We start from the raw sequence: 11,894 nt of genomic DNA on the forward strand, positions 1-11,894 counted from the left end.
TTATAACCTTCAGGGGCCCCCTGATGCAGCAAGATTGAAACAATAACTCCAGACAAACACGGACAAGGGAGGAGGAGGAGGAGGAGGAGGAGGAGGAGGAGACGCCGGAGCTGAAGCCCGAGTGAGGACGGAATTAAAAATACACAGATCTGAGATGGTATGTGCTTTGATGTGTCTGCGTGCTGCTGCTGGTGGTGCGCGCTCTCTCCAATGCGAGGATTCATTTGCGTATCTGCACCAAGAGAAGTAACCTCCAAATACACAAGCACGCGAGGGGGGGGTGGTGGGGGCGCTGAGGCCTGATTCTGCAGCAGGGAACGTGCCATGGTAAAGGTCTGGTTGGTGAGAGTCTGCAGAGACACCCCCCCCCCCCCCCCCCGACAGGCAGCAGCAGCAGCAGCAGCAAAAGCCTGGCCAAGCACAGAAAGTGGGTCAGACCAAAACACACACAAACACACACACACACACACACACACACACACACACACAAACACACATAGCCACTGATGCAGCCTCGGACTCACACTGTGTGTGTGTGTGTGTGTGTGTTTGAGGAGGAAAAAATAGCACGCAGCGAGAGAATGGAAAGCTGATGGTTTGTGTACATATGAAGCAGTGCCAGTGTGTCCTGCATTAGTGAAACTGAAGCGTGTCTGGTTGAAGATCAGGGGTTGGATGAAGGGAGTGTGTGTGTGAGAGTGTGTGTGTGAGACATCAAGTCAGCCAGCTATTGTGAGGACACCCTATAGAAGTGCATCAAATTGATCCACAGTCTTTTCATTTCAGGCTTGGGTAAATAACAGCATTTGCATTGATCAGTCTGCACAACCGGGCAACGATGAGCTGGGGAACGTTCAGCAGCAGAAATCCGTCGGTGAGAGTCGTGCACGTGTGTGTGTGTGTTAGCCTAAGTGCTAACAGAAACATTTCTCCTGCAGGAGTCACGGGCCTCAGCAGAGTCCCACAAACAGCTCTGACGGATTAAAAAAAAATAAAAATGTTTTCAACAACACTTGAGAAGGGAGGATGCTATTGTGTCCGCGTGAGCGCTCAAACCCAGAATCACAGAATTCCCAGGATGCCACATGCTCTATTTATGTGTTATGAAAAACATGACTGGAAAGAAGGGGAGAAACAGCTCTGCTCCACTTTCACTGTCAGCCACCATGTGAAGTGTGAGGAGGAGGAAGAGGATGAGAGCCAGACGCAGGGAGGAAGACACATCCCACACACCACCCCGCTGGGGACCGCGGGAAAAGGTGCTCCCCACCAACCAACCCCCCCCCCCCCCCCCCCCAACTCTCCCCCGTCACTGCTCCTCTCTCCCTTCTCATGACTGGAGGAGTGTGTGAAGTGTCCCCGGAGAGGCACAGACTCAAAGACTGTATTTACAAGATCCACACTAAGCCCGCTTTTAACTGCCTGTGAAGAACTTCTCCCGCCGCCTTTGATGTGCCAAGCTAATGGGGGAAGCGTTCGCCGCCAGTCATCGCATATGTTGGCGAGGCAACGTGAGCTAATCCGCTAGCATCACAAGGTAGACTTCATGCTGCTCCGCGGTAAGAGAGGACTTTGAATGCACCTCGGCTCTGATGCGTTGCTGTTCTTCACAAATATCCCCACTGGCAGACAGGCGTCGATGTGATGCATCAACACTTAACAGCAAATTAGCGCCACCTACCACCGAGGACGAGCGCTTGGCTTTATTTCATGGAAGACCTTAAATGTTTATGAACTGTTCAAATAAACGCCTGGTGTTGACGTGTTGAAGAATTCAAACAACATAAATCCAGTTTATGGTTTTAGAAAATCATTTATATATATTTATAAAAGATTTGAAGAAAAAAAACGACAAAAAAATGTAAAAACTATTGTGCTAGCCAATTTTAAATGGCCACTAGAAGTGTATGGTGGTTTGTTTATCTAAGGGATTTTTTTTCTTTCAAATCTTTTCAAAATTGTCCCTGCAGAACATCTGCCACTGGACAATAGTAGAAGACTAGCGGCAGGGTGAGTGCTGCCCCTAGAGGGCGAAGCATGTGGCGCAGGATCAGGCCACAGTAGGAGACACATCGTTATATTTTTTAGTATCTAAATAAAATATATATTTATGTTCTTATTTTCCATGTTTTTAGTTTTAGTTTAATTTGATCAACAAACTGAAAATTTGTGACAGGTTTGTCATTTTATTTATTTATTTTCTTAATTTGTCTTAACCTTTTGACTTCCCCTTACACATTCAGTGAAATTCCACGTCGCACCACCACACAAAAATGTCGCAAATAGCATAAAACGAAATGAAATATTATGAGCTTTAAGTTTCAATTTAGTCACAATTTACTGACTCAGTCTGAAACCGAGGCCTGTTTGGTTGAACACAACACTGATATGTGCAGGAATTGAAGAAAGAGGCACACAATGGCTCTCTTTTTCTTATTTTTTTAACTATCTGCTGCCCCCTAGTGAAAGACTATGTAACTGTTCTGAGTGTGATGGTTGCAGTGACAAAGGAAGACAAATTATTTGCAGTAAATAAATAATTTTCAGACAAATTCTTCTACAGCATAGTAAATAAATAATTTTCAGACAAATTCGAGGCACTCATTTACTAAAGCACTCAAACTATTCTACAGCACCCCCTGCAGGACAGGAAGGGAACTGCACGTCATCTATTTACCACCATTAACCCCACGTTTAATCAAAGTACACATTAGTTGTGTCATACTGGGAGTGAAAAAAAAAAAAAAAGACCCGTGCAATAAATCAGACTGTTATCTCCTTCCGATGCCGCCGCAGATTTCTAGCCAGATGGGATGAGTAACACCAACAAAGAAGTCAACTCAGCAACCACATCCAGAAAACACACACACACACACACACTCACACACACTTACAGACGTGGTCTATTTAAAGCAAACATAAAGCATAAGAACTGATGCAGCGTCACTGCGACTGATGCCCTCTGTTTTCTATCAGTTGTAGGGTCAAAGGTCATATCCCGTGCATTGTTTATCTACACACACACACACACACGTAGAGACAGCGACGGCCTGTCACACTGAGTTTTAAATGTGACAACGGCCCCGAGAAGGAAGACTCCCATAACAAAGGCAGGAATTTTGGAACGATTTTGAATTAGGCTAATTAGGTTTGTGTTGCTGTTTGTTGTTCAGGAGGCACGATCAAAGTGATATTTCACCAATTTATGTCAGTTTCATGGGAGAAGGAGGAGGGAGAGTTTGGAGAATTCTGCCTATTAATCTCCCCGGCTCCGGCACACTGTGCGTCTGGGACGGTAATCAAAACAACAGTATTATGAATAATGAAAAGTGTTGATCAGAAAAGAAACAAAACACAGGATTCTTCTGCTTCGTCTTTGAGACATTAGTTTAAAAAATTACTCTACATTCATTTTGTTTTGTTTTGTTTTGTTTTTTGTAGGAGAGAAAGAATGGAGGGGGCGTCAATTTTTAACACATGCCAAATCCACTCCTCTCAGCCACTCAGAGTGGTGGAAGGCGAATCAAAGGAATGTGGATGTCCTGACCCAGGAGCTCCGAGTCTTTGAGCAACTGGCTGTTTTGATATTATCTAATATTTATGGAAAAAAACTTCCTTGATATTTCCTGCGCTCCATGATGCCATCTGCTTCTACGGTGTTACACAATGATGTCTTAGAGGGGCGATGGCTGGGATCAAACAGGGCCCGGGCTCAGAAAACGCCGAGCACTCAGGCTCTCTCCCTCTCTCCCTCTCTCTCTCTCCCTCTGAAGCATGAAAAGAAAAACCCAGCAGAAAGCCTTCTAATACCATGTGACTGAAGTGTAGGCTTAACTAGTCTTCACTGTGAAAAGTGATGATATTTGTATTTATGTCTGTATCCACGGAGAGTGAAAACATCTTCAGTGGAGTGGGAGGGGGGGGGGGTCGGGGGGGTCGAGGCCGAACCATTTTTTTTGCAAACTGATACAAGTACTCAGCAATACTGAGTACAACACGCCACTGATACTCCTTTAGGATTGGGGGGGGGGGGGTCAATAAATAAGAGATTAACTGAAAGGAATTGTTGTACAGGTAGTTCTTCAGTTTCTTTAGCAGAATATTTCTATTTCAAAGTAAATAAATATTCGTTAAACAAAGTCCTCAAACTGCCAATGTCACATTGGAAAATGTATCAATTTAACTAAGAAATAAATGCATAAAAGTAAAAACAGGTGGCGCTTTGGTCCAGTGTCAACGTCTCTGTCATTGGTGTGGAACCCCAGGGTTCACCTCCTGGGCAAGTTCGAATCCCGGTTAGTGCGGTTGGTACCTTCCAGTGGACTCACCACCTGCAGGAAGGTTTAGGGGGGTTGGTACGGTGCAGTGTGATTTGGGTGACGACGGCTGCCCCCGAGACCCGGTAACGGATAAGCGGATGAAAATGGATGGAAGTAAAAACAGAACGACTTTGCAAAGTTAACACCGCCAGCTGGACAGAAAGTGAGCAGAGCTTTTAAACCAATAATGCAACAGTCGAAGAGCATCTAATGAACAGAACTTCTCCCATGTGTTAATAAACACACAGTATTAACACAGTACGTGGAGAACTTAAAAAAAAACAAAAACAAAAAAAACATGAGCTCATGTCTGAGTAAAAAGCCATAACGTCAGATGTTGCTGACGTCATTGGTTTGTCACCTCATTTTGACATCATAGATTTCAGGCAACCACGGAATCATTTTTTGATCATAAGAGTTGAGCTAAAAAAAATAATAAAATTTACAGGAATTTTTCTTTTTCAAACGACCCCATTTGAATTCCAAGCTGCCCTACTAAGGTCGGAAAACAAAAAGTTTGTAGTATGGGGTCATGGTTAGGCAAGTGCTAGTACAAGTGGGATCAACAATGAGGTATCAGGTCAAGATACTGATACCAGTACGATCTGGCTTCACCGTCGGTCCAGCCACAGGTAGTTAGCCATTCCGCGACTAGTCAAGTCGGTTTGGAAACACTGCTGCTTTTCACTATCTCTGCTGTATCCAAGTCAAGTGTTCTCAGCGTGTCATAAGCCCAGAGTGGCTTAATTCCAAGGCATCATTGTTAGACTAATGGAGGCTAGACGACACAGAGGCTCTAATTACTGACATCAATGATCAGCTATGATAATGTTCAGAGAATGTGGGTAATTTATGGCTGTTCTGTTGAAGGGTTTTGAAGAGGTGAATATAAAAAAAAAAAAATGGAGGGCAGTTGGGGGGAGTTGAGGGGGGTGGGGTAGTTGTTTTCCAGTGTCATCGCCACATGGTCCGTCACCTTCATCATTTCCCCAGAGCAGAGAGCAAAGACACGTGCACAGCGGCAGTGGAATATTAATGGACTGTGTGACATTATGGTTCCTGCCCATTCAAACAAACTGTCCTATTACATTATGGGCCATCAACAGGACAGTACGTCGGCATGGATTCCACGAAATACCCAAACAATAAAGCTTAAGTGTGCATTTGTCTTTTTTAATGCATCTATTACACATTAGGCACATGTTTAAAGATCAGTGGCTTCATCGTCGAGAGTCAACGCACGGCTCCTCGCAGCTAGCTGAGCAATAATAAGAGGCAGGAAGTGGAATTTGAGCAGTTATGTTTTGACCAAAACCACAAGGTGACATTGTGTACAATATAAGAGTAAGTCAAAAAGGTCTAAGAAAATATCTTTATTTAACAAAGTTTTTTAATCTAAATATCCTCTTCAAGACTAAAAACATTCAGAAGTTTGGTTGGTTTTTTTTCATCAGTTGAATTTTTTAAATACGGTATAATGTAACACAGCTGAACGCTTGAGAAAAGATGCAATAAAACAACATCTGTCTTAAATATCTTCATTCATCATTATTCAATTATTATTCACATCTGGTCTGGGGCCAGATGTAGGGGGGTTTGTACAAGAAGCGGGCCCCGGTCCATGGGTTTGAGATCACTGCCTTAACAAGATAAAGTAATAAAGTAATAACATAATAAACTTCCTGAACAATGTAATAATTACCGTATTTTCCGGATTACAAGTCACTTCAGCCAAAAATGCATAATAAAGAAGAAAAAAAACAAATAAGTCGCACCAGTGCCCTCTAGCGGCAGTGGTGTGAAAATAACGAACATGTACATTTTCAGTGGTACAGGAGTAGCAGGTACTATTACACAAGCCTAGAGTTCCCTCTAGCGGCTGTCAGTGTGAAAATAACGATTTTAGATTTTAATATATAGGTCGCAAAGCTAGCCAAAATATTAAAAAAAACAGTAGCGGCTGTCAGTGTGAAAATAACGATTATAGATTTTAATATACAAGTCGCCAAGCTAGCGACTTATAGTCTGGAAAATATGGTAGTTCTGGGACATTTAAAAGAAGACATTCTTCTTACCAACATCAAGCAGAGTAACAGAACAAATTCTGATTAATTTTATTTTTAAAACAGACGCTGCTTGATTAAAGCTGGGAAACAAAATCACTTTAACCCAGTTAAGTTCTTCATCTACACGGACCTACAGCCGGGGTTTTGACCTTTGCCCCTTGACCATGGAGCACGGACAAACACTGACCGATGTTTTTGCTGTAGTTGATGTTGAAGTAAACAGCCTATTGGATGATGCGTTGGCAGATTTGGAGGAGCAGACCCCAGAGCAGCCCAACCAGGCTGTGCCTATTCTGTCAACAGCCCAAATCAAAGCCGCTCTCCCTTTGAGTGATCTGTCGAAACAATTAAAACCAAACCTCTTTGTAGCGTCAAACTTAACGCGTCAGAGAAGAAAAATGAAAGGAGCCTGGTGTAGTGGAGCTTCACGCCGCCGCGCCTCTCGTGACAAGCCCCGTGGAGAGAGAGCAGCGTGGCACCGGAATGACGGCAGTGTTCAAATTTTAAATATGTTTTGACACAAAATCAAAAGTTGCTCGCCATTATGAGGCAGAGATCCCTCCGTTTTCTGTGTGATCACTGATTAGACCCCTTGGTGAAGGAGGCAGAAACACTGGCACCTGAGTATTCTCTTTGCACGTTCTCTGACGGGGTTTTTTTTTTATTATTTCCTTTTTTTGTCTTCAACAGATCTGGGAATGAAATCACAATGTGAGATTTCGTTTCACAGTCAGATCCAGGCTCTGATCTCTCCACATCTGAGGCTCACAAAAAGCTACCAATGATCAATGAGGATTCCTGACTGAGGTGCTTGTTTTTTTTATTTTTTTAATATATTATCTGCCTCACTTCCGTCTCCCCTTCTCGTGTCCAACGCGACATTTTCGGCAGTTCTATTTCAGATTACAGCAGAGGAAAGATTTTTGACAGCTTAGCTGTTGTACGACTGACAGCAAATGTTGAAATTTCTCTTCTTTTGTTTGACAATTTGAGAAAAAAAAAAAAAACACTGGACGAGAATAATCAAGTACTTTTCTTTTGTTTTTTGAAATCTGATTGATTTGATTGGTGTGATCCCTGCAGCACTCAGACTGACTGACTAATCAGCTGCAGAATCCCATCAATCAACGCAGCCTCTGTGTGAATTCTTTTTGTCATATCACAATGATGTTATGCAGCGAATAATACATTTTTCTTTCACATTAATAAGCTTGAGTGACTTTAAACATAATGGGAAACAAAACCATTTCACGGGCTTTCACGTGGCTCTATACATAATCCTGAAGATGAATTTTCTAATCTTCCGCCAAACAGGGGAGAAGTTTTTCTTAAACCAAGACCCCAATTATGCCCGGCCACATATTAGCATGTTTAATGCAGAACAATATTTTAATAAGAATAAAAGGGAGGCAGTAGAAAACAAAAGGCAACTGGGTAATAAGATTATCTCTTCTCACTCAGTGCACATCATTGTGGTTCACACAAATGGAAAAGATTATAAATCACATCCAAAGCAGCCTAATCCGCGCAAGACTCCCGATATGACTGCTTTCTATTACGTTTGGCGACCGAAAGCGTCGGATTTATCTGGAATCCTGAGGAGCCTTTAAAGTACAGTCGGACGTACAGGCGCCGAGCCAGTTGAAGACGAGTTGAATCCATCTGCGATAAGCCCCGGCCGTTTGGCCGTAAAACCAAGACAAACAACGAATCTGAAGACCAGATGATGTAATGTACATTCCACAAATCTAGATGATCCCCGCAGATCGAGCGTTTACAGAATGTATCAAAGGCGTTATCGCTTTCCAAAACACACAAACTGTTTGTTTACTCGCGACTGTTAGGAAACAGAGATTAGCGAGTTTTGGTTGTTTTTTTTTTCTTCTTCTCTCTGACAAAACTTTTGATTTAAAGCCAACCATTGGTGCCGTCTAACGCCCTCATTGTGTAGTGTAGCGTCACTGCGTTCCAGTCGCCTTCATCCCTGACCTCACCTCAGTTCCTGACAAGGTGAAACTTTTCCCATTAGGGAAAACAAGAGCTTGCCTTTTTCCAGGGAAGTATCCAAATCACACACGGTGAAGGTCAGGAGCAGCATAATGAACTGGAAAATGTCACTTATATATTACTCACTATTTAAAATGTTGGATTTTCCTGCATCTGGAACACGGATGATATTTACCTTCTTCCCCGTGCAAGCCTGAAGCGCAAAGTCATCTTAATCCAGTCGCTGGTGTGAAATTGACTCGTATGGGAGAAGTAAAGAGATTTTCTGGTTACAGAAATCGGCGAGTCTGTGTCGCACAACAACACACTTCAGCACAACAGCCTAACATGCAATTACAGTTATCGTCTCTTCTTAGGTTAGTCACATCAACCTCTAAGTTAAAAGGACAAATAACAAACATTTGACTTATTTTACATAAATATATACTGACTATACTGTACATATATATATATGCATATATTCATGTAAACAGCACATATGTATACATATATGCACACATGCATGTGTCGCATCCACAAATATATATAAATACCCACAGTACGTATGTGTGATTATGTGTATATTCAGAGTTGTGCTATATATATACACATGTATGTATACATAAATACCCATATATACACATATATACATAAACATATATGTATACATATGTACACATATACACGTATACATATATACACATTCACATATATACACATATACACGTATATATGTATACATATACATACACACACACATATATACACAAACATATATACATATATACACACACACACATATATATATACATATACATATATATACGTATATACACATGTTTTACTTGTTTCCTATATATATATATATACACACACATGTTTTACTTGTTTCTGTTGCATTTTAAGGTGAACCAACTTTTCTAAAGACCCAAATATTGTGGGTTAATGGTGAACATATGTTTAATACCAAAAGCTCTTAGACACTACACCAGTAATTATAGTTAAGATGAGAGAGAAAACATTCGCTAAAAATAATTTTAGAAAAACGCAGAATTGATATCCTGCTAATGCCAAAATATAGGCCTATTGAAGTGATGGAACAATTACTAATTATAAGACCAATTATTCACATTTCCAAACACATTCACACAACGACAGGAATGTCAACGGCTGCATAAATTAGCTTGAGAATAAAGCAGGAGAGGCGACAAGGCTGAGATGACAAAAGGGCATCCAAAGGAGAGTGTTAATAATGATTCCTCTAAAACAATTTCCATTAATTTTCAGCCACCTCGCCGGGGAGTAATATCTACATGCCCGAGGCACGTTTAAATTGCATAGTCTGCCTGAAAAAAGACACGAAGACTCCCAAGTGTCCGGCCGCTGTCAGCCGAACAGGAAGAGTCGAGGAACACTCGGGAGACGGCGCCACAATCATGGAAGCTAGAAGCTATTAGCACGATGTCAGAGCAGGAGAGGAGACTCACTAGACAGTCATTGTTATGACTGATGCTGTGTTACAATGCACAGGAGAGATACGCTCAAGGCTTCACTTCCTGCACATTCACACGCACCAAGACCAGGGAGACACCGCGGCCAGACCGGTGGCTGTGTCTGTCTGTCTGTGGGACACGCAGCCCGGCTAAGAGGCAATGTCAAAGGTAGGACGTGAATAATAATCTGATTCATATTCTGATTCTCTGCCAAGGAATATGTCACTTGGATGCTAGGTCACAAACCCAGTCAGCACTGGCACTGGCAGCCTGGTGGAGAGGAGGGGAGGAGGGGGGAGGAGAGGGGAGAGGGACGGCAGCCAGCTAATGTCACACGTACAGTACAACAGTCAGGGATCTTCCCAGTCACCGCAACAGTTACTCTGTGCGGCAGAGCTGGCATCTCCGCTCTCTTTACCCAACAGTGGCAGCCTGTTTTGCCTGGTGACATCGGGCACGTCTCCTGGGCACGAGCACACCTGGCAGACTGTCAGCCGGAGCAGGTTTTTTAGAGAGGGCAAAGCGGGGGAGACAGGGAGGGGTTGGCTCGGGACGGTAATGCAAGAGACAACAGGGAGAGGTAAGAAAAGAAAAAAAAAAAGAAAAGAAACACTTCACAGCTCTTTGACTTCACTAGTCCAAGAGTTTAATGCTTAAAATCTAAGTCTGGGCTGTGACAACTAACATGTTAACTAAAGAAGGGGTGTAAGAAAATATCGATACACTGAAATATTGTGATATTTTGTTTCACGATATCGCGTCATATTGCGATATTTCGTTTCACGATATCGCGTCGATGTTGTACAGAATTGTATCGTTAGTTTTATTAACAATTAACAAGGTCAAATATTTATTCATTTTCTTTTTCTTTTCTTTCTCCTGTAGTGATTCCAAATGTAGATCCCTCTGTTCCGATGTTAGTAACCCGATGTTCAGATGGAATCTGTCATTAAGATACCTATCACGATACGGGGCGACGATACAATATATTGAGATTGAAGATATGATTTTTTTTTAAAAAAAGAAAGAATAATTGTAGTAAAACTGTGGTCACAGTAAAGACCAACAGCAGAGTCTTTACTATGATCACATGATATCTTCATGCCTATAGTATCGCAATATATTGCATCGTCGCCCCGTATCGTGATAGGTATCTTAATGCCAGATTCTTGCCGATACACACCCCCTACTTAAAAATATTAATCAACCTTCATTTCCCTGTAATTACTGACTTGGTATTTAATCAATGGTAGATTGAAAACATCCAGCACTGACAGATACTGTAGGTCCACATCGTCAGACGTGATACTTCCAGGGGGAGTAGAAAAGTAGCCAAGAGTATTGGTACGTGTATCGATCTCTTCCTCCCACCGTTGGTCACATGACACCCTTTAATGAAAACAAAGTTGTGAGTAATGAAACTTTTCCTGTCCCTCGTCTGCCTCTCGTGGACGTCTCATTTGCAAGTGAGGGCCGGCGTAAGAGACGGCCGCCGACCAACCTGTCCGTCAGACGAGCTCACTGGGGAGTGAGTGTGTGTTAGTGTGTGTGTGTGTGTTGAAGGGGCTTGAAGAAATGCGTGTTGATTAATATCAAGAGGGCAGGGCAACTCTGTCTGCGGCTGTCTGCGAGAGAAAGAGAGGACAGTTCTTCTCGCCGCCGCCCAGGGAGACGTCTGTGGCGGACGAGGTAATGAGCCAGAAACAACTGAGAGGAGCGAGAAGAAGAAGACTGAGAGAAGAGGAGTGGAGGAGGCACAAGGACAAGCCACACTCCAGTCCCCCTTACCCACCTCTCTCCCACTTCACTCAATCTCCCCCCCGCCGACTTCCTTCACCCTCCAATCCCCATGAACCCACAGTCAACCAAACACCGCCGAGGTTTCCCCGACCTTCTTTCTTCCTTTTTTTTTTTAATTTCCTCTTTCTCACCACTTGACTCTCACTCCCTTCTTCTTTCCGACCGGCTCGCTGTCTCTTCTGCTCCACATCACTGTCTAAATTGAAAAGCACAGTCGTATGTGTGTGTGC

This window comes from Cynoglossus semilaevis, chromosome 1 (assembly GCF_000523025.1).
Source record: "Cynoglossus semilaevis isolate Cse_v1.0 chromosome 1, Cse_v1.0, whole genome shotgun sequence".
Taxonomy (NCBI): domain Eukaryota; kingdom Metazoa; phylum Chordata; class Actinopteri; order Pleuronectiformes; family Cynoglossidae; genus Cynoglossus; species Cynoglossus semilaevis.